This window comes from Macaca thibetana, chromosome 18 (genome assembly GCF_024542745.1).
Source record: "Macaca thibetana thibetana isolate TM-01 chromosome 18, ASM2454274v1, whole genome shotgun sequence".
Lineage (NCBI taxonomy): Eukaryota > Metazoa > Chordata > Mammalia > Primates > Cercopithecidae > Macaca > Macaca thibetana.
Window position 1 is genome coordinate 24,043,604 of NC_065595.1, and position 19,010 is coordinate 24,062,613.

The window sequence follows — 19,010 nt, forward strand, 5'->3', positions numbered from 1 at the left end:
TTTGGAAGCATTAAGACCCTTCTCCAATTCTTGACAGAGTCCTTAAAAAGTGTCCCCATCACAAAAACTCTTGGGATTTAAGCGTGCTGTACAAAAGGTGCCTGGCAAATAGATATATAGATTAGTTAGGGGAGTGATGAGTTTTCTGACTACAAGTATGTTTAGGTGAACCAGGCCAGACGAAGTAAATGCTCTATCTATTAGAATACTAACTACATTTTTCCTTCTTTCTCCACCAGATAATCTTTACTCACTGCTGAAGAGCTGGACATTGCAACCTGCAGGGATTGAGCCACTAAGGTTTGGTGAAGATTCAATAGGAAAAGCTGGAAGCCCTGATAATTAATTTGATGATTGTGTGAAACTGCATGTCTGGAGATAATGTATCACACTGATCAAAGCACGTTTGACTGCTGAATCCTCCAAGTCAAATGGCCAGCATTTCCTTGTTCCCTTGAGCTGCAATAACTACAAGAGAAAACAAAAATGGGACAGTGAAGGTGTCCATCTTCCCACCCTCATAAGTCTGAAGTGAAGAGATACTGCCCATACCACCGACCCTTGCTTTCAGGCTGTGAACAGAACAGTTTTAGGTAAACTGCAGCATGTACTTAAAGGAAATGGCATAGGAAATTTGAATCTTTACCCTTTCATAATCAAAGATCAAAATATAAGAACCTTGATTCCCTGGGTCTTGGCTGAATGAAATGTTCATCTTTTATGTAGATGGTAACACTGTGGAATGCAAAGAACATGGTGTGGCAAGTTGGGAGAGCTGGGTTCCAGTCCTGGTTCTGCCAGTCCTGCTTAGAAACTCTGAGAAAGTCTCCTCACTTCTCCAGATCTGAGTTTCCTCATCAGCAAAGTGAGAGGCCTAGACATGACAATCTTTAAAGCCTCACCTAACATCTTGTGATTACTCTGGATGCAGTCTGTCTTAGAAAGTGCTTTGGTGGAATTGAGAGGAAATTTTACAAGAGTGAATCTCCCCATGATGACACCCCTCCCAGACAAGCCCAGCCCTGCTTTCTGGGCCCCAAGTCTTCCTTCCCACTGGAAGATAGCACTAGGCAGCTCTCTGCTGTGGGCCACTCTCTTCTGAGGTTGTCCCTGCCATTGCAGGCTTTTCCTTCCTGGTTAAGGCACAGCTTTGCACCATTTGCATCTTTAATACTCCACAGTGAAAACTCACTGTTCAAATTAATCACTCTGGGCAATGGAAATCCTTGGATGACACAAAAGACTCCGTATTTTTCACCATAGTACTTAATTCATGAGTCGGAAAGTTGAATTATTTAATCAGAAAGCTTTAGAAACACATGGCTAAAAAAGGAAGCATTGACTTGTTTCATAGGCTGAATAAGGGCTCCCTAAAGATGTCCCACATCCTAAACCCTAGAATCATGAGTGCTATTTTACATGACAAATGGAACTTTGCAAATATGTTAAGGATTTTGAGTGGGGAGATTATTCTGGATTAGTCAGTTGGGCCTGATGTAATCACGAGAGTCCTTATAAAAGGGATAAAGGAGGTGTCAGAGTCAGAAGACAAGGTAATATAATGACAGGAAGCAGAGATAGGAGTGATGGGGCCACAAACCAAGGAATGCCAGTGGCCTTTGGAAACTGGACAAAGCAAGAAACAGATTATCTTCTAGAGTTTCTTGAAGAAACCAGTCCTGCTAGCACCTTGATTTTAGCCCTGTAAGATCCATTCTGGACTTTGATCTTCAGACTTTAAGATATTAAGTTCGTGTTCTTTTAAGGCATTCACTTTGTGGTGATTTGTTACAGCAGAATAGGAAGCTAATACAACTCATAAAGATACAGTTAACCAAAAAGCGAAATTTTCAAAATGGACATTTGCTAAAGAGTTTGGTTCATTTAGATTTTATTCAAAAGCAGGTTGTCTAATGATTTGATGTTTTTTTAAATATGTCTTTGCGCAAGTAGACCTAAAAATTCACAATTCGCAATTATTTTTTCATATTCTTGCCAATCACAGGAGGTTTATTTACCATTATTTCCCACCATGTTATGGCTGACAGCTGCCATTGCAAAACAAGATCACCCCAAACTGGACGTGTTTTTCCCCATTCAGACCAGTCAGTAGTTCCTGTCCTCAGTGTATCAGTAACCTCTTGGAAGCAGCCTCTCAACAAATCTCTAAGTCCTTAATCTTCAAACTGCAGGTAGGAAAAGTTGGCCTCTTCCAACTCCCAGAATCCCCTGAGAAATACAGGCATGAGGCATTGTTAGTTCTCTATTAAGAAGAGAAACTGTGGAGGATTTGCAACCAAGCCAAGGGGAGCACAACTTTCAGATAGCTTCTTAGTTCGCCTACACTTCATTACCCCAGGCCTTTCTTTGTAAGCTATTTCTGACAACGCTTCCTTGACTACTTGACTCATCTCAATGTGATTAAATTGAGAGAGTGTACTATGTGATTTAGGGTTGGATGTCCAAGGACGATATAAAGATCAATTTTAAAATAACCAAAGAGAAACAAATTTAAAAATCACCCTTCCTTAAAACTTCAAAAAGGTCAGTATCCTTAATTGGAGAGGCAGGTGTTAGATAACAGTCGTTGCTGAAAAATCTTTGCAGATGTCAGCTTATAACTCCACCAGAGCAATTTTCAGTTAATATGGGCCTTGAGATGGAATAGTTACGTCCAAAAGCCCTGCCGTTGATTCTAAATTTGATGTTCTTTCACAAAGTTGCACACAGATTTCACAGTTGATCATCTGCATGGGTGAATTTTCCACTGGGAGGCTGATTCTGGAATCTGCTATCTGTAAAGACATACTGGACAGTGACAATATAATTAATTTTAAAAGTTAAATATAAACCAAGGAAATTGTTAAGATCTGAAAATCTCTCAGCAAGCCATGTTTACTTCTTTGTTTGGTGTAATCCTTTAGATGTATGGAACTAAATTTTGTTTATTCCTTCTCCTATTTCCATTTCCTCCCCCTTCTCTTCCTCTTTTTTCTTCTCCTCTTTCTTCTTCTTCCTCTTCATCTTCACATTTATTCGAGGTCCCTTGATGTTTCAGGTATTTGTTACTATGTGACAACTACCCCAAATCTTGGTGATTAAAAAAAAAATTTTGATGACTCAAAATAATAGCCTTTTCTCATGACCCTGTGAGCTGGCTAAAGCTCAGCAAGGTGATTCTTCTGCTGGTCTTAAGGCAGTGTCCCTTATATGGTTGTAGTCAGAAGGTTTCTGGAGTTGGAATATCCCAGATAACTCTGCTCATACATCCGGCCTTGGAGAAGATGACTAGAATGTTGGAACCTCTCTCTCATACTCATTCTCTTTTCTCTCTCTCTCTCTCCCCCCCCCCCTCTGTCCACAGGAGCATGACTAGCTTGGGCCTCCTTATTTGGCAGCTGGATTCCAACAATCAGCATTCCAAGAGGGCAAGTGGTGATGAGCAAACACTTACCCATTTTCTGTAGACATGGTATTTACTAATACCCTATTGGCCAAACTCAGAGTCCATGTGGGAGGGGACCACACAGGGCTTGACTACTGGGAGGTGTGAGTCATTGGGAGCCACAGCCTAATACACTTTGGATTCATGGTGTCTTTTCAAAAACAAAACCTTCTTTGAGTTTCATTTCAAGGACATATTCGTAGTGTCTTCTTGAAGTGTGGACAGATCTAAGGTTTAGTCATTGTTTAGCCATGAAAACAGGTAGGTTGAGGTAAGGAATTCATGATTTATTGGTACTATCTCATATTTGGTTGTGACAGTTCATAGACTGTGTTTTTTTGATGCTAGAGAAAGCACAAGACAGGAGTTAGGCATCCTAGGTTCATCCCTAAGGACCACATGATTCTCACTCAGTTTACACAGTTAACTTTAAGATCCAACTGTGTTCTGATAATTAGAAGTTGTTAAAACGGGAGCTCTGGTCAAGTGCATCAGAGTTCCATTGCCTTTACCCACTTCCCATCAGAAAGAGTTTGCTTTCTGGTGTCCTAATTATTCCTACCCATTCTTTATGTCTACAGATATAAATATTCTTTTGCATTGTCTATTAAGCACTTCAGTAAATACTTTCTGACTTGGCTTTGCCCTCCGCTATTTCCTAGGGACAGGCCACCTTCCTGACAACTTGTCCTAACTGTAGAAACTAGGGCAGAGCTATGTCGTTATATCGTTATACTGGTGCATAATGAGTGCTCAATAAATAATTCTTGACTGAATACATGAAACACTAGGCATAATATCTCAGGGTATATTGACTTTTTCATTGGTTCAAACTAGTGAGTTTTTTTAAAAAAACTCTTAAAACCTATGATGACAAGATTGTCTCTGAGATTAAAATTAGGATAGGCCTTATTTTAAGAAAGAATGGGACAGAACTTCGGAACATTTCCAACCACACAACAATTTTTCCTAAAGGAAAACTTTCCCTTTGTCATCAGTTAAGGTTATTAAAAATAATCTAGTAAAAAACTTGCTAAATTATAAAAGAAGTCACCCAAAGTCAGAACTTGAAGAAAATGTGGTGACTTATATTCTCCTATTAACACCCGCCTATTCAAGGTCTTTTTAAGTAGTCACAGGACAAAGAAATTGCTAACCACCATGGTTTTTACCTGTGATTCTGAAACATGCTGATAAAATACTCTCTCATTTTCCTCTCTGTCTTGGACTATTAGCATTATTCTGCTCTATTTGGAGCTGAGTGCTAGCCAAATCAATAAAGTCATTTATTATAAAGAAAACAGATTTAAGAAACAACAGACTTGACTACTCTGATAAAACATAGCAAGCTCGAAGTATGAATGCAGTGTTGAATGAAGGATTTGATTTACATGCTGTACGGAAAAATCCAGTAAGCAGGAATGAAAGTTTTTATTGTCTTGTCTATGAATGACTGCTCATAAATATAAAATTAGTATTTATTAAAATAAATTTAGCATTTTATTGTAAATATGGTCATTGTAAATAACAACCCTTTATTATGTTCCTCTTGCAATGCTGCCTTTTAAATTTTAATCACCTCTGTAAAGTAGCTGCCTCAGTTTGCCAAGATTTATGTAAAAATAAATATCCATTTATGATCCAATTTATGTTTTACAAATTACTCACCATTTAAAAAGCTTTTTGTTTGTAAGAGAGAATAGTACTAAAGGAGCAAGGTGGGGGAATCCCATGTCTCAAATACCATCTGGTGTCAGGAATGACGAATCCTTAGCTGGTGTGAGATATCAGTGTCTATACCACACTGTGTTTTCTAAATGCTGAAGTTATTAACATTTCAGTTTGGGAAGGGTTAGGTTCTTTTACCGAAGGGGCTGAGCTCTTTCCTGTGAATGGTGACTCAGGAATGATAGAGACTTCTTGCTGCAAAATGTCTCCCTACCCAGATGCCAAGGCATTTGGGATTTTCCTTTTAGATCTCCTTTCCTTTGGAGTTCTTTTGCTTGCTTGTTTGCTTTGTTGTTGTTTGTCTGGAAACAGAAAAAGCATGTCAATAGTTCTGGGAAAGGAGGCATTAAGTCATGTTAACAATATGGACGAGATCTTTCCCTATAGGTGGAAGATCAAGGCCAAGGCAGCAGACAGAAGCCTAGAAAAGGAGGAAAGAAAGGAAGGCTCTGGAAAAACCCCAGGGAGATAGCAGGAGACAGGCCAGGACACTGATGAGGAGCTGGACCTTCCACATGGTTTTGTCAGGGTAAATGCTGCAAACCATAAGTATGCGGAATAGCAGTTTACTGAGGAGTGACAACTAGACCAAGATGTGACACACAAGAGTCAATGAGAGGAAATTTTTTCAACTGCAGTATATTTTGATGATACATGAAAAGAAGAATTTGGTACTTAAAAGCCCTGAGTTTTTACCTCGGAGTAACTCTGACTAACTCCACCTTTAGCACCCAGCCCCATGGTCACTTGTCACAAAAAGGATGCTCTTGGTGCTACATTGACCTGCACAGTCCCAATCAGCCACCATCCTTTATGGTGGATGATTGATTAGCAATCAAGTGTTTTCTTCATAAATCATAATTGTTAACCTTTATGAAATCAATATGACAAGTTACTGAGTTCTCAAAAGTGAAATCAGCAGTTATTTCTCATTGGTAGTTAACCTGCTTCCTCCTTTTTTTCTTCAAAGGCATACATACATGCATGTATACATAGATACATGCAGGCATGCATGCATCTATGCATACATATATACATACATGTATGTATATATTTGTTAGTATATATCTGTCAACATAAACTAATATACTGACTTAAACTGTTTATTAATGTAACCCATAAAATGATTTATATTGATTAAAATTTCATTCTCTCTTTTAACATTTGTAGTTCTATTAGTTAGGCTTCAGCCAGGGAAACAGGATCCAATGTCAGTGCAACTGAGGGATTTTACCCAGCACTTTGGGATGCCAAAGCAGGCGGATCACAAGGTCAGGAGATTGAGACCATCCTGGCTAACATGGTGAAACCTTGTCTGTACTAAAAATACAAAAAAATTAGCTGGGCGTGGTGGTGGGCACCTGTAGTCCCAGCTAATCGGGAGGCTGAGGCAGGAGAATGGCAAGAACATGGGAGGCGGAGCTTGCAGTGAGCAGAGATCACGCCACTGCCCTCCAGCCTGGGTTACAGAGTGAGACTCCATCTCAAAAATAAATAAATAAATAAATAAATAAATAAATAAATAAATAAATAAATAAAATTTGAGGGATTTTAATGCTGAGAATTGGTTACTGGAGTGACAGAAGAGCCCAGGAGTGCTGGTGGGGAATGAGTGATTAACAACAGCAGGAAACCCCTACCACCCCATGGCTAGAGGAGAAAAGAGCCCAGGGGCTGGACCTATCAGTGGAGCTTGACCAGATAGGCCTGTCTGTGGACCTGGGGTCAAGAAGGAGATCCATCTGTGATCAGAGTCACTACAGGAAGTTGGGGAGTGGTAGGGACATACTCTGACTTCTGACTTCTCCCTTTCTCCCTCCCACCTTATAATTCCCCACCAGCGCTTCCCACTGGAAGCTGGGAGCTCTCTGACATGGAGCCTGGATATAGAGTCCGTTTTCATACTGCTATAAAGAACTGCTCAAGACTGAGTAAAGAGGTTTAATTGACTACAGTTCAGCATGGCTGGAGAGGCCTCAGGAAACTTACAATCATGGAAGAAGGTGAGGGGGAAGCAAGACACCTTCTTCCCAAGGTGGCAGGAAGGAGAAGTGCTGGGCAAAGGGAGAAGAACCCCTTATGAAACCATCAGATCTTGGGAGAACTCACTCACTATCACAAGTACAGCATGGGAGAAACCATCCCTATTGTTCAGTTACCTCCCTTGTCACGTGGGGATTATGGGGATTACAATTCAAGATGAGATTTGGGTGGGAACACAAAGCCTAAACACATCACCAAGTCTTTAAAGATCAGCCTTCCCACCCCTCCCTAGAAGACAGGAGAAGAATGGACCCAAGACCAGACAGGCCTAAGCAAAGACGATGGTCTCTTGTGCAGCTTGTTCAGATGTACAAAAGGTCTTGTTAATCATGTCTGTAAATTCTGGAGGTGGCAAGTTGATCTGGTTCAACAGAAAAGATGTGATAAGTGTGGACAGATCCAGATTTCAGATAGGACTTGTAACATACACACCCATGCAACTGAATAGTAGCCCAGGGTGCCAGTCACCCATAGGCTATAAAGTCCTCCAGGCTTCAATGTCAATACCCCTGCCAGTGACTGGGAAGTTCAGCACCATGCCCAAGACTTGTAAGGTGTGCTTAATGCTCTAGGGTCGCTTCTGGGCCTCAATCCTCAGTTTTGATCTCTGGGAGTGTTCCCTTCTGTGTGTGCAGCTTTGACTTTCCCTAGCCTGCCACCGAGGTCACTTCTCCCATCTCACTTCCCAGCTAGAATAGATTGAATAATGCACCCCCCCCCGCAAAAAAAATTGTGTACACCCCAAACCTCAGAATTTGACACTATTTGGAAATAGCATCTCTACAGGTGTAATTAAGGTAAGGATTGAGATGAGATCATACTGGATTAGGGTGAGCCTAAATTCACTCTGGGTTTCCTTAAATAAGACAGCATAGGACACACGGAAACACAGAGAAGGAGGCCATATGAAGGCAAAGGCAGAGATTGCAGTGAGGCAGCTACAAACCCAGGAATGCCAGTGATTGCCAGGAGCCACCAGAAGCTGGAAGAGTCAAGCCAGGATTCTTCCCTAGAGTCATCAAAAGGAGCCGTACCCTAGCTTGCAAAACAATAAGAACTGATTTCTGTCATTTTAAGCCCCCCAGTTTATGGTAACTTATTACAGCAGCCCTGGGGAACTAACACAACGAGAAAGTGCTAACTAAAGCTGTGTGTTGAATGCCCCTTCGTTTGAGAGTGTGGAGTTAACCAGAAGTGATTTACCAGGAAGCCAATGACGCTTGTGCTCTGGGGACCCCTCACCTGCTTAGCTCTGTCAAGGCAAGATACACCCATAGTCATATTTTTGTTGTTGTTGTTGTTAGAGACGGAGTCTTGCTCTGTCACCCAGGCTGGAGTGCAGTGGCACGATCTCAGCTCACTGCAAGCTCTGCCTCCCAGGTTCATGCCATTCTCCTGCCTCAGCCTCCCAAGTAACTGGGACTACAGGCGCCCGCCACCGCGCCTGGCTAATTTTTTGTTTTTTCAGTAGAGACAGGGTTTCACCTGTGTTAGCCAGGATGGTCTTGATCTCCTGACCTCGTGATCCGCCTGCCTCGGCCTCCCGAAGTGTTGGGATTACAGGTATGAGCCACTGTGCCCCACCCATAGTCATATTTTAAATGAAATAACACTAATACATTTTAATAATTGAATTATTAATAACATTACAATATGATATCTTCTTAGCAATTGATGAAGTTTATTGACCCTTTCCACTTGGCCCACTTCCAACACACTTGAGGAGGTGTTGGAGTACCTGTGAGCACCCTTTCAGCTAAAGGGAGTTGGGGTGGGAAGCTTGGTTTGTATTTGGAGGAATTTAGTGTATGTAGTTCACAGGGACCTCTGGATTTAGTTTGAAGATTGCTGGAAGTCCTAGTGTTAGACTGGCTCCCAGGAGTTCTCCTATTGCTCACGGAGGGAGGGAGAGTTCGAGGTTGTACTGTGAAATGCAGGTATCCCATAGCACCCGATGCTGCAAGGATATGGTCAACAAAAGAAAAACAATAAAGAGTACGAAGCCAGAAGCTAGTTTGTGTGATATCTTTGAATGACCAGATGTGTGTAATTGGAAGTGGAGGATTCAGTTCTCACTGATGACTGATTAAAACAGAAGTGATCTGTCAGAACTGTACTCAATTTTTCAGCACCTACAATTATAAATGCACTGTAATTTTTTTTTCTTTTCTCAATGGGTTTTGTGCAGAATAGACGATAATACAATCCTTGTGCTTGTAGGGAATAAGCATGTAGTAGTTCTACAGACAGGAATTATGTCGAAAACAGCTCATACAAGAAACTTGGTGAAAATTTTTCTAAATTTGAAAATGATCCTAAAACTATACATGATGTTTTCAATAACTAGTTGTGAATCTGACAAAAACGTTTTAAAATTACCAACAATAAAAATGCATTTTAATCAATTATCCTAGAGGAATGATTAAATTATCCTTTAATTCTCTCTATAAAAATTGTATTATAAAACCCTAGAAATGGAAATTGAGGTGGATGAGCCAAATGATGTAGAAAAAAACGTAATATAGAAGTGATTCAGTCCATTACTTAATACAAATATTGTGTCATTTGTCTGGATTTCATGATGTGGAATTTGTCTGTGGAATCTGTCACTTTTAAAATGTGTAATTTGTTGTGATTCTTTTTCTCACTCTAAATAAATATTCACTTTTGTGACTAAATTTAATATTTGCAATTTTGTACTCTTTTCTTACAGAGGGCCTCCCAAATTATACAAAGGCCAGGCCACCCGGGGCCCAGATTTACCCTTGGGGAGGAGAGAGAAAGACTACTGTGTGAGAAGAGCACAGCCACTACAAGTCAGCAGCGTGAAGTCCCTAGACTGTCCCTTCCATTCACAAGCTCCGAAGGCCATTATTTTCAGTAGGCCACCAGAGCTGCCCTGCTTCAGTCTCATCAGCTCTCTCTCCATCTCTCCCCACTCCCAGGCCCCCAACTCCCTTTTGCCTCAGTTGGCCAGTGCAAGAAGCTACTTCCTTATTACTTTGTTTTGCAAATTAACTTTGATTTAAGTGCCAATCCATATCAGGTTGAAGCCCTAATTTTCATATCCAAGAACCCCAAAAAGGAATTTTCTCTACTTGATCTTAGCCAAAAGACCAAGAAGGGGTGCCAATAAAGAATTTTCTTACCAAAAAACCTACCTTCCTCTGATCTACATGATTAGGTACACCCAGAATGTGTGGGATCTTAACACTTGCACTTCTGTTTCCACGGCATAGACATGTGGCTGGGAAGTGGCTGCTGACTCAGGGTTTATATTTTCTAGCATCCCACCTCCTGTTGGCAGGGTTTTGCTCTCTCATTTGCAGCTCTAGTCTGTACCTATTCTCTGGATCCTAGACTCTTATATTCAACAGCTTATTTGATATCTATCCCCCTTGGTTGAGATACGCATTCCAAGAGAATTCTACTCAATGGAACGAAAGAGGAAATAATGTTTCATTTCTAGGCTTGATGTATATTAGCTTTCTCCCTCACATATGCCTACTCTACTCATGCTCCTCCATGCATTTTCTCCCTTCTGCAATAGAAATGACATCCAGAGTTGCCTTGAAAGCTTCACACTGAAAATGGCACCAGGCTGGGTCCCTGAACCACTATGTGGAAGAGGGCTGTCAATCTGGTCACCTGCCCAGTGCTACTACGTGATCAAGAAATCATCATCTAGTGTGTTAAGCCACTGAAATTTTGGGCTTTACTTCTTAAAGTAGCTAGAGTTACCATAACTAAAGCAACAGTTTTCTATTTGGTGTTACCAAATTTCTAGATAAAATTCTTTTCTTCCCTAGCTTGAATAAGCCAGGAACGTTTTCATTCTTTTACTGATATTCTCTTATCCTCTTTAAATAATAATAACAATATTTATAAAGAATAATAAAAGTATTTTAACAAATATCTTTAACGAGGGTCTCACTCTGTCACCCAGGCTGGAGTGTGGTGGCATGATCTCTGCTCACTGCAACCTCCACCTCCCGGGTTCAAGCGATTCTCCTGCCTCAGCCTCCCAAGTAGCTGGGACTACAGGCATGCACCACCACACCTGGCAAATTTTTGTATTTTCAGTAGATACAGGATTTCACCATGTTGGCTAGGCTGGTCTCAAGCAATCCACCCACCTCAGCCTCCCAAAGTGCTGGGACTATACGCGTAAGCCACCATGCCCATCCCTGCACCAAGCTCTACTCTGAGTCTCCTATGTGTACTATGTCACCGTATCCTCAGGTGGTTCTTTCTATTTTGATCTCCGTTGTCCAGTGAAAGAAGCTGAAGCAGAGAGAAATTAAATTGCCCCAGGTGGAGTCAGAATGGGAGGCCAAGGGGCTAAGTCCTCACAAAACCCAGTACTGACCCATTATGAAAAGCTCAATCCGGTCTCCCATTTCCATATTTGGACTTAGATTGCTTGGTTAAACATTCTTATCTTGTCTCCCCCATTCAAACATACACTAATGGGATTCCTATGCCCTCATGAGCTTCTCAGCCACAGAGAGTGCTCTGAAAATGCTGAAAAATCCATGGTCCTGAGGTTGCCAGGATTCTTGATTCATCACATTATTTTATTCATACGTAAAATAGAACTCAAGGAACCTGACTCACTACCTTGGAGTGAGACGAAGGAATGAGCTCATGTCTCTAAGATCTTTGAAGCTCTGTGGAATGTGGGTTTAGATAAATAGGAACTTTATTAGTTATGCTACTTACTAGCCCCTTCAGTCTTCACTTTCCACCAAACTGTGTGAACAGGACACAGTCTCCCTCTGTCCCATCTCTTCCATGGACAGGCTGCCCATTTTAGCTTGGGCTGTGTTTCTGAAATGTCAGTCGACGGGTTGCGGGTGCTGGAGAAGGAGCTGGGAACAGGACGTACCCAAGGCATTGATTTCAAAAAGATGAGTTCCACTTGTTCAGCACGTCAGCGGAGTCCAGTGGCTCGGACAGAGCCCATTTCCTGTTGCTGCAGAAGCTGAGGGACTTGTATTCCCTGAACACAATTGTTCAGAGCAGGCCCTTTTCAGGGAGGAAGAGAAGATGGTTTCTTCATGTTGTTCTGTCCTCCCAAGGAACCCATCTTACTGAACTAAAGAGTAAAGCTCAAAGTTATCTCTATCAACATTCACTTACTCTCAAAACTTTTTCCCCCTCTTCTTTCTCCTGTGAGCCACCATGGTAAGGCCCAGGGGACTCTGACCTCTCCAGGCACCAATGGCTCCCACATTCCAGGGCCAACAGCCAATTCTTCTTCCTCCTCCCACTCCACTGACAGGCTGTACTCAACAGTCTCTCCTCCTTGGACACTTCTTTATTTCAACATTCTTCTCTTTTCCTTCTGCCACAGTAACCGCTCTGTCTCCTTTGCTAGCTTCTTCTCAGACTCATGACCTCCAAACATCAGAGTACTCCAGAGATCAAGGTCCACCCTGTTTTCTCTTCTGTCTAAAATCCCACCCTGGGAGATCCCACCTAGTACACGGCCTTAAATGTCATCTGTATACTAGTGACGGTCATAGTTGCTGATCTGGTCTGGACCTACTCCTTGAACTCTAGAATGCAGCTGCCTGTTTGGCCTCCCCTCAGTTGAGATCTGCATCCTGAACCTGCCCAAAACTGAACTCTGATCTCCACCCCCAAATTGCTCCTCCCAGTGTTGACTTCATATCAATATAATTCTGGATGCTCAGGTCCCAGACTATCAAGTAACTGTGACTCTTTTTCTTACACTCCATATGTAAATCTCACATTCCCACTGGAATGTGACTATTTTTCTCTCCTTCCCAGCTAATTCCTCAGTCTGAGCCTGTCCCATCTGGAATATTGTAGTCACCTCCTAGCTGGTCTCTCAGTTTCCACACTTGTGCCACCTAAATTTGTTCCCAACATAGTAGCCAGATGGCTTCCTTGAAAATCTAAATGAAATCCTATAATCTTTCTGCTAGAAATTCTTCAGCGGCTTCCCAAATCATGCAGATCCAAATTTGTGATCTAAGCTTATGATCTGACCTATCACCATTCCTCTGATCTTACCTCCCACTCCCTTCCCTCTCATCCCCTGCACTCCCACTGTAGTGGCTTTCATGACCAACCTTGAACATGCCCAGTATGCTCTTGCCTCAGGACCTTTAACTTGCTCTTCCCCTCCTTCAAACGATCTTCCACCACATGTCCATGTGGCTGTTTCCTTAACTTTGTTCAGTTCCCTGCTTAAATGTTATCTTATGATAAAGGCCTTCCCTGGTTACCACATCCAATAAAGCATTTTTCCATTAATCTATCATTCTCTATGGCCTTACCTGGCCTTATTTCTTTTTAGCATTTTATAATAACTTGATATATTAAGTATTATTTATTTTGTTTATTACTTATTTCTTTCCTTGAAGTGTAGAATATAGCTTTATTTTTAAAAATAGCTTCCTGTTTGTGCACCACTGTGTTTGCATGTGAGTCACTGTGCTTACAGGGGAGTCACAACAAATGTATGCTGAGTTAATAAATAAATTTCTTCCCATTAGTAGAAGTTAGCATGTATGTGTGTATCTTTCTCTGTGTATCTGTGTGTGTGTGTATGTCTGTGTGTAATGTGTGTTGTTTCTGACTCATCAAAGGCTGTGTGCATAGGAGGTTAGATTTTATTCTCTTCTCAGAAAGTCAGTGTGTTTTTTCCCTGTATCCTTTCTGCCACCATAGCCCTAGTGAAAGAAGCAGAGTCAATGTATTTCCGGAAAGAGAATATGATGTAAGAGAGGATATTGCTGCACAGAAAAGAGGAAGGAAAAGCCCAACCCTCTTAGCACAAGATGATTGTATGGAAGAGAAGGGAGTCAGAGAGAGATGAGACAAGATACAAACATGTTGGACTCACCTTCTGCACCTGCCCTTCTACCCCAAGGGAAATTATGAAAATTCTGAGAGTACAGAAAGTTTTTCCGTTTCTTACTTAACATTCTGAGAAGGGATCGCTTCATGGAATAATCTCTTACCCTCTCTATGCAAATCTGTGCATCAGAATAAAATTGCTGCTATGGTGCCATGGTTAGGAGAAGGACAGCTTGAAATTAGTGCCCTAGAACACCATCTAGTTCAATATGCCTTCAAAAATATCTAGAAGTCCTAACTTGTTTTGTGGAGGGACACAGAAGGAAGGTGATGGTGCTTCTGGTGGTGAATTACTGAGGAATCACTCCAGGGATGGTGAAGTGGCCTTGTTGCCATGGCCTGTTGAGGAGGTTGCCTGGGCTAAAAAATAAATGAAAACAATTTTCAGACCTCATAGATGAACAGAATGAGCAAAAGTTGAAGCACAGTGTGTCACCAGACAAGAACAGAAAATCCTTGCTGTGCCAAGAAGGAAAAGACCATAGATCTACCAGCTGCAGATTTCAGCAGTGATGCCTGGGGGGCAAGAAGTGACCAGCAGAACAATTAGGCCATGGCAACAGAAGCCAACTACAACCCATGTTCCAATCCATGACCTCCCTCTCCTGCCGGTACAAGGATATGGTGAGCTATCTCAAACATTCATTCACCCAGAGATGATATTTGAGAGATCTAACAATGGCATGGTACAGGTAGTGATACTGCCCATAGGATGGTTTAATTCTTTCTTTCCCACTGCCCTGAGGTCAGGAAGATTATTTTCCTGTATTTGTTTTACATAATAAGCTATAACGCTTTTCCTTCCATCATCAGTTATCTTAATATATTTGGAATTTATTTTTGTATATAGTGTGAGGTAGGGATTTAATGTAATACTTTATCCATTATTTGCCCATGAAACTTCCAAAAGGGTCTAGATTTTTCACCATGACTCTTAGGAATATGGCAAGGGGTGAGATTTCTTATAGTGGAATGGGTTTGGTGGGATGTTGGCAGACATTTGTATACATGGATTATTGGTAAATCAAAGGTTTATTAGTTGGATGGTTTATGCCTCTCCCTCATATTGCCCATTAGTGCTCCATGCTTTAACCTTTTCATTTCCAGGCCTTAGTTTGTATAAATTGACAGACTGAGTCAAGTACATTGGCTGGTGTTGTCACACCAGACATATCATTTGTCCAAGTTCCTCTGTGGAATCAAAACAGAAAATAATTCTGTTTAAGTATATGACACATTTGCCTTCCCACATTACTTTGATAGAAGGGAGCCCCAAGGCAGAAAGGGTTGTACAACAAGAGGTTTGTACCTCTTGTACCAAGAGGGATGGGCTTTTCCCCAAGGCAGAAAACTGCATATCAGAGAGAGTGAAATGAAATCTCCAAGAGCCTGATACTCTTAGGAAGTTCTTTGCACAGACTCCATACATTTTGTGACTAAACAATAAGCATTTATTCAGCATCTATGAAATGAATTTCAAGTTTACAAAGCTTTAAAAAACAGCAAAATCCCTAGGTCTCTGCAATAGGCAAACCAGAATTTCACTTAATTTGTTGCTCATCATTTTGGCCTATAAACTCAAATACTTATTAACGCTGTAAATATGCCTTTTTACTGTCTGTCTGACAGTGCCCATGCTTCCTGTGCTGTCTCCTTAAACATTTATGAGTGTTCATGAATATGCAAATACACAATCTAATGTCTGCAAATGGTTGCAAGTACAAATGCTATGTTAATATTTCATACAGTGATGGGAGCAAATCAACAACCATAAATTTTGAACAAATATGTTGCCTCATTAATAACTAATGAGGCAGTGCATAGAGCTGAGGATTTGGCATTTAATGCTAAAAGTGGTGTTTAAACAGAGTCTATCAGACAAGGCCACTGCTTCCAAAAATTCACTAAGATCTCCTCCTTCCAGAGTGGTTTCTGTTTGGAGGTGAGGGAAGGTTTTTGAGAAGAGAGTGATTCATAATAGTTGTTTTAAAAGATGAAACTCCATTACATGGGTAGAAACCAAAATGATTCTATATGACCAGTGGATTTCCTAAAAGTAGACCTTTATGAACAAGAAGTGTATTTGATTCAGTGTTCCACTTTCCTGGGAGTTGATGATGTGTAAGATGAACTAAGGAGAGTTTAAATACTTAGTATCAGGTTGGTACAAAAGTAATTGTGGTTTTACCATTAAAAGTAGTAGCAACATAGAAATGTATACAGCCAAGGAATTGGAAGGGCTAATCCTATTTGCCCCTCATGAGACTAGTGCTAAGTGAGTTGGCTTTATAAAAGAGCTAGGCCAGTTCTGAGACTCATAATTTTGGTTCATGATTCCAGTACTTCCACACTTTACCATGTTCTTAATTTTGTGGGGCACCAATTTTTTTGTATCTTGGTCAATTAAATATTAAAGCTAAAACTCACAATTACTATATATTTGGGACATTATGTCAGAGATTTTAAATAAAGAAAAATACCAATACTAGGCTCAAAAGTCACTTTATAGCTCTGGGTGTCAGCACATTCATTCATAAATTGGACCAATCTCCAAGTTTTAAAAACTTTCAGGGGACTCTTCCTTGGATGAGATACAAGATGTTTAGGAATTTTGCAGCTTTGCTGAATTATCATGAACAGCATCCATGGCCATTTTGTAGGCCTGAGGAGTAGAACGTATAGTAGATGGGATAAACTAATATTGACCATACAGTATATCCTGGAAGGTTTTCTTCAAAAATCATTCTTGATGTCGGCTTAATTTTTTATCCCTTGCTTTCCTCTTCATGGAAATCATTATAACCCTTTTAGTAGTAGTAGTATTTTACCATTTTTAAAGTGCCTTTTAAACATATTACTTTATTTCATCTTCAAAAGTTGCCCCATAAGTAGGTATGATTATCCACATTTTACAGATGAAAAACCCCATCTCAGAGAAGTTAAATTACCTGCTCAAGGAAAAAGTAAAATAAAATCTGATTATTTGAAGGTGTGAAAGTTGGAGTTTATTATTAAATGCATCTTTATAAAATACCATCCTAAAAATATTCTTGACTTTTTAAAATAGGTTCCTTTGCCATTCATACACCTAGACCAATTTACTTTCATCTTCTTTTATTCAGATTCTGGTTTTGGTTAGCCTGATTCTCTTCATTACTCAAATCTATATCCAGGTAGGAAATAAAGTATTTGGAGGTCAGCAATAATTTCTCTGATGATGTAGTTCATGTTCAATGAAATAATGTGTTAAGGCACCACTTAGTGAGGACTCTTGTGGTGAACTATTCTGTATCTTGACTATGGAGGTGATTGTAGGAATATACATGCATGGTAAAATGGCATAGAACTAAAGACATACACACAATCATACATATTAGTACATGTAAAACTAGTGAAATCCATATAAGATCAGTGGACTATATCAAAGCTAATTTCCTGGTTGTGATATTCTACTATAGTTATGCAAGGTGTTACCATTATGGGAAATGGAGTAAAAGGTACACAGGTTCTCTCTGCAATGTTTCTTAGAACCATATGTGCATCTATGGTTATCTCAAAATTAAACTACAATTCACAAAACTGTAGTTAAAATACAATTAAACTGTTCTTTAAAAGACCCTTGTGATTAGTTAATATTAAATTGTTTACATAATTCTTGAGGACACCTTGGACCCAGAGAAGCATAAGTGTTTCAATATGCTTTATGCTCTCACTCTAAGCCATTACAACTGTGAGTGTGTCAGTGGGTGTTGTGGAAGATCTGTTAGGCTTAAAGGCCCAGACACTAACTAAACACTTCTATTTTCTAGCCATGTGATTTTGAGCAAGCCGCTTTCTACTTTGAGTCTTGACTTGACTTGTAAGCTCTATGATTAGGTTAAAAAAGAGGTAGCTCTTAGCAAGCAGTAAGACACCACCTCTCCATCTTCACTGCCCTTCCAAATTTACCTCTTTGCCCAAAACCATAGTAGATATATATAGTTTTTAATTTTCCTTTAAACGTATTTTTGATTTCCCCCTTTTTTATTATACTTTAAGTTCTGGGATACATGTGCAGAATATGCAGGTTTGTTACATAGGTACACATGTGCCGTGGCGGTTTGCTGCACCCATCAACCTGTCATCCACATTAGGTATTTCTCCTAATGCTATCCCACCCCTTGCCCCCCACCCCCTGACAGTTCCTGGTGTGTGGGTGAGTGATGTTGCCATCCCTGTGCCCATACGTTCTCATTGTTCAACTCCCACTTATGAGTGAGAACACGCAGTGTTTGGTTTTCTGTTCCTGTGTTAGTTTTCTGAGAATGATGGTTTCCAGCTTTGTCCATGTCCCCACAAAGAACATGAGCTCATTCTTTTTATGGCTGCATAGTATTCCATGGTGTATATATGCCATATTTTCTTTATCCAGTCTATCATTGATGGGCATTTGGGTTGATTCCAAGTCTTTGCTGTTGTGAATAGTGCTGCAATAAATATTTGTGTTTATGTGTCTTTATAGTAGAATGATTTATAATCTTTTGGGTATATACCCAATAATGGGATTGCTGTGTCAAATGGTATTTCTGGTTCTATATCCTTGAGGAGTCACCACACTGTCTTCCACAATGGTTGAAGTAATTTACACTTCCACCAACAGTGTAAAAGTGTTCCTATTTCTCCACATCATCTCCAGCATCTGTTGTTTCTTGACTTTTTAATAATCACCATTCCAACTGGCATGAGATAGTATCTCATTGTGGTTTTGATTTGCATTTCTCTAATGATCAGTGATGATGAGCTTTTTTTCATATGTTTGTTGGCCACATACATGTCTTCTTTTGAAAAATGTCTGTTCATATCCTTTGCCCACTTTTTGATGGGGCTGTTTGTTTTTTTCTTGTAAATTTGTGGAAGTTCTTTG

At 40.4% G+C, this 19,010-nt stretch overlaps 1 long non-coding RNA gene across 1 annotated transcript; it reads right to left on the reverse strand.

Moving 5' to 3' along the window:
• Positions 1-8,823: 8,823 nt before the first annotated feature.
• LOC126941015 (uncharacterized) lies at positions 8,824-13,425 on the reverse strand. Its single transcript, XR_007721048.1, has 2 exons — positions 13,318-13,425; positions 8,824-9,173 (listed from the first exon to the last, which is right to left on the reverse strand). It is a non-coding gene; the product is annotated as an uncharacterized LOC126941015 (long non-coding RNA).
• Positions 13,426-19,010: the final 5,585 nt, after the last annotated feature.